General features: G+C 43.3%; 1 long non-coding RNA gene across 1 annotated transcript in view; it reads right to left on the bottom strand.

Annotated features, from left to right (window-relative positions):
- The window catches only part of LOC106698836, a 19,558-nt gene extending 6,732 nt beyond the window's left edge, over window positions 1-12,826 (bottom strand). Inside the window, exons 1-2 of the long non-coding RNA XR_001350225.2 lie at window positions 12,300-12,826; window positions 2,284-2,414 (exon numbers count right to left, since the gene is read on the bottom strand). This is a non-coding gene — a long non-coding RNA (uncharacterized LOC106698836). The remainder of the gene's footprint in view (window positions 1-2,283; window positions 2,415-12,299) is intronic.
- Between the last annotated feature and the right edge of the window lie 1,075 nt (window positions 12,827-13,901).

Raw genomic sequence — 13,901 nt, 5'->3', positions numbered from 1 at the left:
GTGCCCCAACCCCCCAATCAGCCCTACCCTGAGCGTGACTGAGGGTGGCATCGCAACCTCCCGATCCGCCCTGCTCTGTGCATGACAGGGGGCAGCGCCCCAACTCCCCAATTGGCCCTGCTCTGAGCCCGACCAGGGGCTGCACCTAGGGATTGGGCCTGCCCTCTGCCACCCAGGAGCAGGCCTAAGCCAGCAGGTCGTTATCTCCCGAGGTGTCCCAGACTGCGAGAGGGCACAGGCCGGGCTGAGGGGCCCCCCCTTCCCCCCTGAGTGCACAAATTTTTGTGCACCGGGCCTCTAGTATTGTTATAATAGCCTGTACTAAGACAGGGCCAAACGAATAATATTCCCAGTTATTTCTCTAAATAATAAGTCCACCAGAAAGCTACCTATTCCTAGTTTCCAGATAATGCAAGATTCATTCACTTATTTATTCATTCAACAAACAGGGCAGCTCAGACCTATATTATGGATTGGCTTTGTAAATATATCTTCTTCTTACAGAGAATTAGCAAGAAACTTAATGTGAATTTGGACTGTTCTAAATAATTTCTGTAGGTTACACAGTAGCATGCTTATAATTTAAACATACCAAAGCAAATGGAATATTCTTTTAAAAACCTTAACTTATTTAAAAGGCTTAGATATGTTTAAATTGAAGAGATAACTTAGCATCAGGGTCTGAATATACCAGAACTGCTATGTCTTATTAAATTGACTTCCTGGGGGTCTGCGTAGTATAGATGAAACAGAAAATGCACAGGCCTTTGGTTCCGCAATGGCTTTAGGGAAATACTCTAATTTATTTGGGATTTGCCAAAAAATAGCTTACCCTTTCAGTTATGTCTCATTTTATGTTTTTTAATTTTGAATACATTTTATTGATTCTTGTTGATCATTTTTCTATGACACACTGAGAAAAGTAAATTAACTGTTTCTGAATTTTTTCTCTGAACACCTTCCATAAAATTTAACTATATTGTATATTTCATTTGTACAGTTCTTGGTTGCCATTTTACCTTCTTTGTTTCAGTGACCATTAGAGGGGAAAAGGGTTCCCACCCATTCCTTACTTGGTATCTATATCCCTGTAAGTGAAGACATTGGTTTTATTCACAAACTGCTAAAGTCAGATTGTTCCAGAAATATGAATTCATTACTGCAGAACTAATGCAATGTTGTTACCAGAAACCAGAGAATTAAATCCAGGATGCAGCGACTACCTTTAAGAGAAAGTGCTTGGGATTTGTATCTGAATGATGGTGGTATATGAAGGTGTGTGAGGGACGGTGGGACTGAGAGACAGAGAAACCCTCACCACAGCACATGGAAGTTTCTCCTTAGGAGAGCCTAGTGGCTCATTGTGCCTGTCAAGTAGGCTAATGTCCCTGTAAATTTCCTCTGACAGCAGCAGCACCAGAAAACAACACAACCAACTGTGGAAGACTAAAGGCTCAGTGCTTGCAAGGGTTATTAGAATAAAACAGAGTAAAAAAAAAATACAAGGCTTTGAAAATAAACAAAGGCTGGAAGAAATGAGATCACTTTCTAAGAAAAAAAAGCATTTATCATTATAGGCCAAGAAAATGTTTCTTACAAAGCCATTATTTACGTGTTATTTGGCAGTCTCAGTTCAAGGTCAAAAATATCAGAGGGCAAAAGGAATATGATTCAAGATTTAAGATTTGTCATGACTGGCTCTGTAATTGCATAAATATTAAATATGTAGAAATAATTGTAAGCACATTATCTCCACATCTCCACATGTTGCTTTAATTTTTAATGTAATCTTTTATCTGCCTTTCCCTCAGCTGGCTGTGGGTTTGTGATTTGCATAGCTAGAATGATCCAGTGCCATCAATTTAGTAATGAAGTCACTCATTGAGCAGGATAGATTTCTAAAGATTATACAAAGCTGTAGGAGAGAAGAGTGTGGAAATGAAATTTTATGTTTTAGGGAAATGGGAAGTTTATTTTAGAGCACATTTTCTCATTGTAAATTTAATACGGCCACTTTAAAATAAATTTGAAAAGCAGAAGTGGGAAAATAAGTACCCATATTTTCATCATCCTAACTTACTGTGTTTTATATTCTAGTCTTTTATACCTATGCATATGTATTTTTAACATAGCTGTAATCACAATTATATGTGTGTGTATCATTTTGCATACTGTTTATTCTCTTATTAATATAACTATATTAATGACTTATTAATATAGACATATAACAAAACTTTTATGACTGAAAATAATAATAAAAAGAAGGGAGCACAATTTACTTACTAAGTTTCTGGTGACTAGCAGAGCAGAGTGGTTACGTTCCTGAAATTGGAGCCAGATGGATCAAATACGAGCTCTGCTACCCAACTGTAGATTTGGGCAACTTGGTAAAGGTTGGGCCTCAGTTTCCTCATCTATAAAGTAACAATAATAAAAGTGTCTCTATTAGAGTGCTCTTGTGGGAGTTAAAGGAAATTATCCATGGAAAACATTTAGCCTGGCCCTGTCACATAGTAAGTACTAAAACTAAGTGCTATTGAAAAAAGTCATATACATTACATTGGGTTTTTAATATTCCTTTATAAAAGAAAGCTTAAGTCCTTCAAAAATGTGAGTTTCCTAAGGAGTTCCCATCACTTAAGAAGTTCCCATTTGGTTTTTCTCAGTAACAACTCTTGCCATCCACCACTAACCAAACATTAGTTCAAATGTAAGTATGCTTCCCTAAAAATATATCTTAGTATTGTCTGTTATTGAATTTGATATAAGTGGAATCACATGCACACATGCATGCACATGTGCACATGGTATCACTCTGTATTAGGAGGCATGCAATCTAAGGCTTGGTTTTGTTGTGATGAAAAAGCTTTGGGGGAGCAAGCATTTGAGATCTTGCTTCCCAGCATGTTGTCAATATGGCTCAAATAAATTATTATAAAAGTTAAAAAAATTAAAAGAAAAAGCTTTGGACAGGAAGTCAGAAAACCTGGGTTTTAGTCCAGTTTCCATGAGACCTTGGGTAAATCTTTTTGCCTCTTTGGGGCCTCCATGTAAAATGTCTGGGTGTGTTAAGTGTCTTTGAAGCTTTAGATTACTAAATTGTTAAGTCCTTCTTTTTGATTAACATGAAAAATCAGAGCCAAAAAGAATCCAGAGAAAGTTCTGGGGCCTGCTGGAAATATGCCTCCCTTTCCCAAAAAATCATGTCAATAATCTTGTCAGCAAACAAAGGGCTATAGAAAAATGAAAGTAATGATACTACATTACAATCAATTTTCCTGTTTCTGATACATACACATTTAGATATATTATTAGCTTTATCATGTGTGTAGAGCATGTTTTTCCTAGGATAAATCATAGCCACAAAGATTTTAATGTCAGTTTTGAACATTTTATAACCTTCTGTATTATATTTACAATATTCTGTATAAGTATTGGTATTTATCCCATACTATTCCTGGTAAGTATTGCAGGTTGTCTTACTCAATGTCCATTCCACCCTCTTCTTATGGTGACTTCATAATGCAGAGACTTACAGTGGTTCTCAACCTGTGGGTTGCGAACAATGAAAATACATCCTGCATATCAGATATTTACATTATGATTCATAAAAGTAGCAAAATTACAGTTATGAAGTAGCAACGAAAATAATTTTATGGTTGGGGGTCACCACAACATGAGGAACTGTATTAAAGGGTCGTGGCATTAGGAAGGTTGAGAACCACTTCTAGTCACTAGAAGCTTAAAACATTCCCTGGACACCTTTGCACCTAGAGCTATGGATTTGAATTAGGTTTATCAATTAGATATACTCATGCAAGATTTAGAAAACATAATAGAAGTTTTCCTCCTGACCAATTTTGGCTGTATTTCTTTTATAATAAAGGTCATCTGAATATTTTTCTGCATGGTGTTCCATGGTTCATTATTTAACCCCTGGAAACAGTAAGCAGTTGTAGCAGTTGTGACAGCAGTAGCTTTTTGATTCCACCTTCTATCATGAGGTTAAATTATTGAATCCCATGTTACAGTAGTCCTCAGCAGTAATAGCTCTACTGATACACCAACTCTGTACTAACCTGGAATCATTGATTCTTGGAGGGTCAGATTGTAATTCACTTCTTCAATCCTGACATGGATTTTTATAAGTACCCTCTACTTAATACTTTCATACTTAAAATACCTAAAATTGTTTCTGTTTGTTTACTTTGAACCATGACTCTTACACATCCTAAATGTTATTTTGAAAAACCCATTCACTGTAACACAGGAATAAAATACCATAACTCTAGAATGTTGTAGCAAGGAGAGAAGGAGTTCTGAAGCCAGAAAAAGAAAGCTATACCATTTAATAGCTATGTATCCTAAAGCAAGTTATTTGACCTCTATGTACCTAAATGTCCTTATATACAAAGTAAATATTAATATATTGATCTTGTAGAGTTGTGAGAATTAAATGAGGCAACACAAGTAAATTACCTACAATAGACTGATCACTCAATAGTGTTCATTTCTTTCTATACCCATATTGTACTTCCTTTAGTGACTGAAATTATTAATAAAATAATTTTGGGGAAAATTCTCTTTAAAGGACTTATATAAAAAAACAACAACCTTATAGGAATAAAATATTTAATGCTGATTCACAAAGATAAGAGGAGTAACTTTAAATGCAGCTCTAGAGCAGACTTCTGTTATGAGCCAGTGTAACCTGTTCTGAGTACTACCAATTCACCACACCTGGTGGTTCAAGACCCAGATAGTCATTAATTCATTCAACAAATATTTATTAAGCTTCAGCATTGCTAGACACTACTTTACTCATTAAGATACAGTAGTGAATTAAAAGGTCCCTGACTTCTAGGAGCTTGCATTCTATTGGGAGAAACAGACATAATCCTATATAATAAAGAGGTAATAATCAAATTGACCATCACACCCTCGCACAAGATGGCCATGCCCATGTCGTCACAAGATGGCCGCCACAAGATGGCCAGCAGGTGAGGACAGTTGTTGGTGACCAGGCCAGCAGGGGAGGGCAGTTGGGGGGGACCAGGCCAGCAGGGGAGGGCAGTTGGGGGTGACTGGGCCGGCCGGGGAGGGCATTTAAGAGGGTCCAGGCCTGCAGGGGAGGGCAGTTAGGGACGACCAGGCTGGCAAGGGAAGGCACTTGGGGGCAATTGGGCCGGCAGAGGAGCAGTTAGGCTTCGATCAGGCTGGCAGGGAAGTGGTTGGGGCAATCAGGCAGGCAGGCAGGTGAGCAGTTGGGAGCCAGCAGTCCCGGATTGTGAGAGGGATGTCTGACTTCTGGTGGTGAATCGGCAGTCGGACATCCCCCGAGGGGTCCCAGATTGGAGAGGGTGCAGGCTGGGCTGAGGGACACCCCCCCCCCCCAGCCAGTGCATGAATTTCATGTACCAGGCCTCTAGTAAATCAATAATTTCAAAGAGAACCATAAAGAAAAGGCATGCTTCCTTCTTCAGCTCTCTTTCTCTTACCTTCTCAGCAGTTTCTTTTTTTTTTAATATATTTTATTGATTTTTTACAGAGAGGAAGGGAGAGGGATAGAGAGTTAGAAACATCGATGAGAGAGAAACATCGATCAGCTGCCTCCTGCACACTCCCTACTGGGGATGTGCCCGCAACTAATGTACATGCACTTGACCAGAATTGAACCTGGGACCCTTGAGTCTGAAGGCTGACGCTCTATCCACTGAGCCAAACCAGTCAGGGCCTCAGCAGTTTCTTATGTTACTTGACTCATCCTGTGCATGGCAATGTCAAGATTCTCTTATGTAGGTGAGTAGTTTCAGGATTTGTGAATAGTCTGGGGCTTATTACTGCTTCATGGATACAAGCAGAAGACATAACATTCCTGGATTAGAGACAATGAAGCATGTAAAAGCAGCATAAGCATGATGTTGATACTAGTTTCCCATTTCCCCCAAATCCCATTGATTCTAAGAAAAGAAGTCCAGGTGGGTGCTGCATATACAGTGCATTTCTGTCATAGACAAGAAATACTAAATTTGGGGAACTTACTGCTTTTATAGTGTTTGTTAACCAAGCCTACTCTTTGTTTGGGAGAAGATATTACTTGGTTGCTCAAGGTTGCTCATTGCAAATGCAACCGTCAGAAAGAACATGAGTATGAGTATTTAACACACTGCATTCTTAGCATACCCAGAGAAATGTGTAGAAATACTCAGGGCCCTTGGTAGACCACTTTTTCAAATAGTTAGAGTGGAGAAAATGATTGAACTTTCCATCTTTTATAGTTTATTCAATCATAATTATAAAATTTTGTAAAGTTCTTAGAACTTTGTCCATACCCCTTCCCAACTTTTCAATTGTTACCAAATATAACCTGACACTCTTATATAGATCCTCTCATCACTAAAAGCATGGAACTAGACCTCTGCCTTCCAGAAACCTCACCCCAGGCTCTTTTCCTGTTCAAGATTAAAATGAGTGCTTATTCTAACAAACCTCCATGTATTTATGTGGGTAGGGAAAAGGACACAGTATGATATTTTCCCAGCCCTGAGCACTTCTTGTGTGACCATTGCTCTTGCATGCTGGTGAATGAGGCCTTCCTGGATCATCCTCACATCCACTTTTCTTGGGACTCTCAAGCCATAGACAGCTGCCTCCTTCACCTTTATAAGCATAGAAAAATCATTCTTCCTTGTCCCTTGTCTATAGAGTTATCTAGCCACTCATGTAATAAATTTCACTTTGCCTCAGAGGTGAGGCCTGGGGGAGATACAGTGATGGGGATTAATAGCTCTGGTGGAGAGAATCACTCTGGAAAAGAGAGGAAGAGGGCAAGCACACAGTTTTTATTTACTAGTACTGTGAGGTAATAAGAAATCTTCTTCTGAACCAGAACACCTCATGGATAAAATGAATAAAGATGAATATTGAAAACACAACACTAGGCAACTGAAAAGTGTGATAACATAAATATTTCCAGACCATGAGATAGTTATAACAAATACCTGGTAATATTTGAAGAGATACAATGTTTGAGCTTCATTGTGTGGAGTGAGAAGTAATTTGCTGGTGGACAAGACAGCTGGAACACATTCCAAACATAAGTAATTATACCAAGGATCAGAGGTGCACCTTTGTTCAAGTTTTTATAAAATTGGCCCTTCTTTCAAAGTAATTTACTTCCATATACCACAAAATTGTCATATTATATTGATTTCATTAGAATAAGACACTTTACTGCCATATTCTAGAAAATAGTTCTAATAACTATACAAATTGACCACAAGGAGATGTCCAAAGTGCAGTTTATACACTCTATCTGCTTGGCTCATTACAGAGAAAGCAAGTTATTCAGCATAACTAGAGTGAAGATTATGTATAAAAGAGTGATAGGAGACAAAGACTGCATAAAAAGACAGAGGTCAAAACGTGAAGAAACTTAGGGTCCATAATAATGTGATTAGAATAAAATCTGAGGGTGCTGGGAAACTATTGATGGGTTTTAGGCAAGAACATGTGATAGACATTTTAAAAATATCACAATCATGGAATATTGGAAAAGTGGTGACAGTAGGACAAGATTAGTCAGCAGACCTAGTAAAGATACACCAGATGACAATGGGAACTGGAAAGGATGGAGAGAAGGTGATTTCTTCTGTCTCAGAGGGGAAGGAGGTCTTCTTCCTTTCCACAGTGATTCTCTCCATCAGAGTTATTGGTCCCATCACTCTGTCTTCTCTACCACCTTGATCTTTCACTTAACTTTTCTTTTTCTTGTGTCTCCAATCTCCCTCTCACTCCTTACTCCATTCCTGCACCTTTTGGTTGCCCTAATATGTCAAAGTTTCACTTCTGCTCACTCCTATTTTTTGGCATGAGTATTTCCCTCTAAGTTAGAATGGCTTTATTCACCCTTCAGATTAGGATAATCTTACCCTTTCTAACTAAATAAGTGGTCGAGCAGCCTCTAAGCAGCACTGTGGTGGCTAGCACAGCCACAGGGACCACTACTGAGTTGCTATGTTGGTTTGCCACAGTTGCAGAGATTCAGCCAAGAGGATGGTAACAGGCTCAACTAGATTCAGACAATTACTACTTATACAACAAAAATAATATCAGCATGGTGTCACTTCCCCACATCTCTAGCCCCATAAGATGATCAAACTGGAGGGACCTGATAACAGAGTCAGGAGTAATGGGTTAATCTACTGAGAAGTCATCTAAACTAAAGCCAGACAGTTTCTAGATTTACATAAAAGCTTGTTGCTGTGCCCTAACCGGTTTGGCTCAGTGGATAGAGCGTCAGCCTTCGGACTCAAGGGTCCCAGGTTTGATTCTGGTCAAGGGCACGTACCTTGGTTGCGGGCACATCCCCAGTGGGGGGTGTGCAGGAGGCAGCTGATCGATGTTTCTCTCTCATCGATGTTTCTAACTCTTATCCCTCTCCCTTCCTCTCTGTAAAAAATCATATATATATATATATATATATATATATATATATATATATATATATGGCTAGTAGCTGTATTTGAAGGGGGGTGGAGTAAGATGGAAAGTCCTGTGCTCAACTAAGGAGATGGATGAGAATAAATTTTATGGCAGTCTTCTGCAATAAAGCCCCTCACAAGAAGCTTATCTCTCCCTGGTCAAGGAGAAATTGCAGGGCATTCCAACAAGACTCTGGTCAGACTTGTCTGTCTGGCCTATGTTAAGACATGTATAGTTATGTGGTGGCTGTCTCTCAGTAACTCTACCCCTTGACCTTCCTTTGTTAGGGGGTGGGGCCACAACATTAGTAACAAAGAAACAGAATTTCCGGAGGATGAGGCCCAGAAATCAGGATTTTAAAAAGATTCCCAGGTGATTCTAATGTGCAGCCAAGGTTGAGAACCACTGGTTTAGACTGTTTTGTTTGTCAGGCAAGTATAGGCCTGATGTCCACATAACAAGTAGTATTCTATTAGGGTCATAAACTGTATTAGGAGTATTAAGTATCATTTATTACAAGGAGTGAGTCAATTTTGTGTCCCTGGTGATGGACACCAGGAGTTTTCCTTGATAGGAACTAAATAATTTCTGCATAGCAGGCTGGAGTGCTTTGGAAGAAACAATCTGCCTATCAGAGCCAGCTAGCCTTGCCATTGTAGTACGATGGCCCCAGGTGAACTGTATTCTGCTAATAGGTTTGTAGTTACTTCAGCAACAGCATTTTGCTGACATGGGGGTCAATGTTTGATTCTTCAGTGTTCACAGGAACAGCTGTTAAGTTTTTGTTAGTAGGGTCAGAAGGGAGTGATAGATACAGCAATCAATTAAATTCAGAGAGTAGCTATGATCTAAGAAAAGTTTGTTTTTTTCTTAGAAGGTAGAGAGAAACCATGGGGACTGACAATAATATTAGGCTAGGGGGACATATTAATGTCCAGAAAATTAAACTTGTTGTCATCTTGGGTGAAGGTCATCCACTTGTAAGGTCAACAGTCTTTAGTTTAAGATCTAAGGAGTAAGGACCCAAGTCCTAAAGACCTAGGATGTAGTTAATAATGGGGATTTATAGCTACTAAAGCATCCTGAGATGCCAGGCTAAGTGTCCTAAAGGTAAGAGCAAAAAGGAGAAAATAATTGTTCCCCCAACTCCTGACTTCCCTGGGTTTAGGGTGTTCCTTTTCTATGATCTGGATTGTTGCTTCCCTAGCATAGCCACATGATTGGTATGACCAATGTGTGGCAATCACTTCACTCTTCTTACCCATTCTCATCATTTCTAACCCACACCATTTGCTTGTATTCCTCTCTCAGTGGCTATTTCCTTATATTGTGTGTACCATCTTATCCCATTCCTGAGGTGTGGGCTTTGCCAGGACCACTTAACAGTTGTCACATCATATTCATGATTACTATCTTCTGCCCTCTAGTTCAAATATATCTTACCAAGGCATCTAAAATCCTTGCTATTTCCTGCTCATCAGATTCAATCAGCACAATGTTGTCATTATGAACAACCAAAATGAACTGATGTGGTGTTTTGTGAAATATCAGGACAATCAACATCTTCTTTGTAGATGATATTAAGGAGAACTAATTATACCACTGAGGAAATACTGTGAAGGCACACTGTTGACCCCATTAGGTAAAATCCAACAGGTTCTTGTGGTTTTTATAAATAAGTATGAAGAAGATAGCATTAGCCAAGTCAATAGTTATATAACAATTGCCAGGTACTGTGTTCCAGTAAAAATACTGCATTTGAAACAGCAGCTGCAGTTGGAATTACCTCCTGATTAAGTTTATAACAGTCCACAGTCACCTCCAAGATCTATATGTCTTTTGCACTGGCCAAGCTGGTAAGTCTTTTATGGAGGCATTAATTGCTTCTGGTTTACTATCTTGCAAGGAAGTGAAAGTTCCAGGAGCTTCCACTTAGCTCTTTGTACTGTAATGGACCTCAATCCATGGGTAAGAAAGCTAATGTTGGTGTATTGTCAGTTCTAGAACTGAGAAACTAACCACACCGTGGCCATGTGAATCAACTGAACTAACAACCTACTGTGAGCTGAACACGAGCGAAGACTTCATTTACATCCCCAGGAATTGGCATCAATTCAGAGCCAGTGCCTAGTAAACCTTAAAAATCTGTGTATTTCCTTGTCTGCAATGTACTGTCACTACTCTGGATCCTGTCATTCCCATTGAAATTAAGGAGCCCATCTCAGTAATTGCATCCTCTATAGTCATACATGGCCTACAGAGGGGAACATCACAGAAATTTTCAAAGGTGCATATCTTTCCCTCACTAATTTCTCGTTCTTCAGTGAAGGGAATGTCTTATAGACCTTTGCATGGAACAGATGGGCAATGGGGATGCAGTTTGAATATGATAAGTCCAGTATAACATTTCCCAAAGCCATTGGATTCCCTGTTCCACATTATATCAGGAAGCTCTGATATCTCAACCTCACAAACTCCAGGTCATCATTGAGTCCAAGTTGCCTTCAATCAACCAAGCAAGCTAGTGGCTACAGGTAAAGCGTAATAAAAATAAAAAGCTTATAAGTATTAACTATAACAGGGGGTTAGAGTAATGAGGCATTCACTAGTGAAAAAGAGAACCATACAAAATATAGAAATAACAGTTACAAGGAGCTAACCTTAAACTAATCTTTGAGCTGAGAGAGAGAGCTCCCCAAAAGAGAACTCCCCCAGGCCTCCCTCTCTCCCTCCCCAGGCTAAGAGCCAGCCTTCACTGGAAAGGGAACAGCCTGGTTCACTGAATGGCAGAGAACTCACTAAGGTGTCACACCTTCACAACTTGTTGAAAAGCTGCCCTCTGGAACTTGCTTCAAAGCCTGTCCCTAGCATGCCTGGAAAGCTCTTCATGGTGTAGTGTTGTAACAGTGGGAAATTAGAACCCCCCATGCTTTTGACATTGTTTCTGTAAATGCTGATTCTGACTAATTCGTAGCTTATAGATAAACAGAATGTTTGAATCGGAATCCTAGGACCTAACTTCAGAAGATACAGACTCCGACCTCCCGTCGTCCCAGCTCTAGGAGAATCTGACCTTCAGTGGTAACAGCAGGATCACAGAAACCAGGAGGCGGCCCGCCACACCGTCACTGGGCCAGTTTCTAGGCCCTGATCAGAATGGGCTGTGCTGCTCTGCACACGGAGAGCTTTCCACCCCCCTTCCCTCCATCTCTGTTCCGTTTTCCCTTTCCCTCCTTATAAAAACCTCTGTCTGCACTGAGATGTTAGGATGGCCTTTGAGATAGGACCTTGACATCTTCTCAGGTAGCCGACACCTGAGCAAATCGCCTTCCTTTTTCGCCGGCGCCGGCTTTTGTGGCAACAGGTGGTTATGGAGTCTCACTTTAGAAAAGTGGTTCTCAACCTTCCTAATGCCGCGACCCTTTAATACAGCTCCTCATGTTGTGGTGACCCCCAATTTCATGGTTACAAATTGAACATCATTAAAGCATAGTGATTAATCACAAAAACAATTTGTAATTATATATGTGTTTTCCGATGGTCTTAGGCGACCCCTGTGAAAGGGTCGTTCGACCTCCAAAGGGGTCGCGACCCACAGGTTGAGAACCGCTGCTAGACACTACAAAGGCACCCGAGCTGGGGACGCGGGAGGAAACGGCTGGCTGGGCATAAGAGCAAGTCAGGTAGGCTGCAAGGGTTTGCCTACCAACACACCAAACCCGGGTAGCACCCCCACCCCCACTTCTTTCCTGTACTGTCTCCTCAGCACCCTCTACTGACACAGCTTCAGCCCTTGCTGGCAAAGGGAAACTTACTTTAAAAGGCCCAGATGCATTTACACAGCACAGTCAAAAAAGGGTGAATTTGAAGGCAATACAGTAACATCTGGCCTACGCGTCACTTCGCAGGCTTCCCGCACAGATGCTTAGTCGGATGTCTACCCCGGCCTGGCGCGTGCTCTGGCAGCCTGCGGCCCCTCGGGGTTCGCCAGGAAGCCACCAAAAGCAACGGAAGAAGAGATGAGTCTGAACAGAATTTGGAACTCATTTCTCCTCTTCTTTCCCTCCAGCTCCAGAGTTCCCGTCCAAGGCACGCCAGGACCGGGTCTTCAAGGACGGGAAACCTGAACAGCGACAGGGCGCTGGGGAGACGGGTCAGCCCCCGTGGAACGGGGGCAGCGGGCGCCTGGAAGCCAGCCTCCGAGGGCCTCAACTCCAGCGGCGCTGCCTCGCAGTGACGAGAGCTGCCCGAGGTCTCCCCACAGCCCCGGCGCAGGGCGGCAGGCGCGGGGCGGGCCCGGCGGGAGGCGCGCGGTGATTGGACGCTGGCGGCCCCGCCTCCTCATCCCGGCGCGTCGGTTAGGGGCGGGGCCGGCCGTCTGCTCCTGCTCTCGGGCAGCGGGCGCCGATTGACCCAGCGGCAGCCGCGCCGCCGCCGCCTTCTCCTCCTGCTAGTGGCGGGCGGTTAGGGACGCCGAGGGGCGCTGGAAAACCAGCGCTTCCTTTCGCAGCCCGCCCGCCCGCCATCTCCACGTTTGCGGAGCGGGAAGGAAGGAGGGGACTTGCGGCTGCAGCTGGAGCGGGCTTCTCTCCGGGGATAGTCCTCTCCTTGCTCTCCTTTTCCTCCTCCGCGCGCCACCGCCGCCCGCCCCCTACGCCCTCTCATCGCAGCCCTACTTGGGGAGCGGAGAGGAAGGGGCGGCGGGGGGCGGGATAGGCAGGCGGGTGGGCGCCCGTTGGGGGGCAACTCCTGCCCGATCCCCGCGTCCTCCTCACCCCGCTTGCTTCCCGACCCGACCTCAGCTGCGGCGGCAGCTGCAGCAGGAAGGGGCTTAGTTGAGGGCGGCGGGGGCGGTGCCGCGGAGGCGGGGCCGGCTGTCCGGGTGCTAAGTTGTGGGGCCAGGCTCCTCCCGACCCGAACCTTCACCCCTCGGCTCCTGGGACCCAGCTCCGCGCCGTCGGCCCCGGAGCCGCCCAACCCACACCTTCTGGGCGAGGAGGACACGCCTGCCCTGTGCGGAGAAAACTTTTCCTGCGGACTCGGTCGGGCGGCGAAGGCAGGAAGTCCGAGCGGCGACCTCTCCACCGCCTGCCCCGCTCGGCCTGCCGGGTGCCGGCACCGAGCTCGAGATTAAGTTTTCCGGGCCCTTTACGGACTGGAGGCGGGTCCCGCGTGGGGAGCGACGCCCAGGGAGGGCGGTGGGCCGGGGCAAAGGCCGAGGGCGCGTGGCGGCGCCCGCGAGAAGGTGCGGAGCGTGGTCGGGTTTCGCTTCCGCAAAATATACGAGCAGAGGCCAAGCTCTTATGTGTAGGCACCTACTGCGTCGTTTTATACTGAATCCAGCGCTCTTCTCCTTTGATGAGCATTGCCTGTTCCGTTTTTCTAGGGAAATATGAAGTCTCGTTTTAGAACCAAAT

The sequence above is a fragment of the Myotis lucifugus genome, unplaced genomic scaffold, assembly GCF_000147115.1.
Source record: "Myotis lucifugus unplaced genomic scaffold, Myoluc2.0 scaffold_0, whole genome shotgun sequence".
NCBI classification, from domain to species: Eukaryota; Metazoa; Chordata; class Mammalia; order Chiroptera; family Vespertilionidae; genus Myotis; species Myotis lucifugus.
The sequence above is the reverse complement of the archived record's forward strand: the minus strand, read 5'-3'. Positions and strand labels throughout refer to the sequence as shown.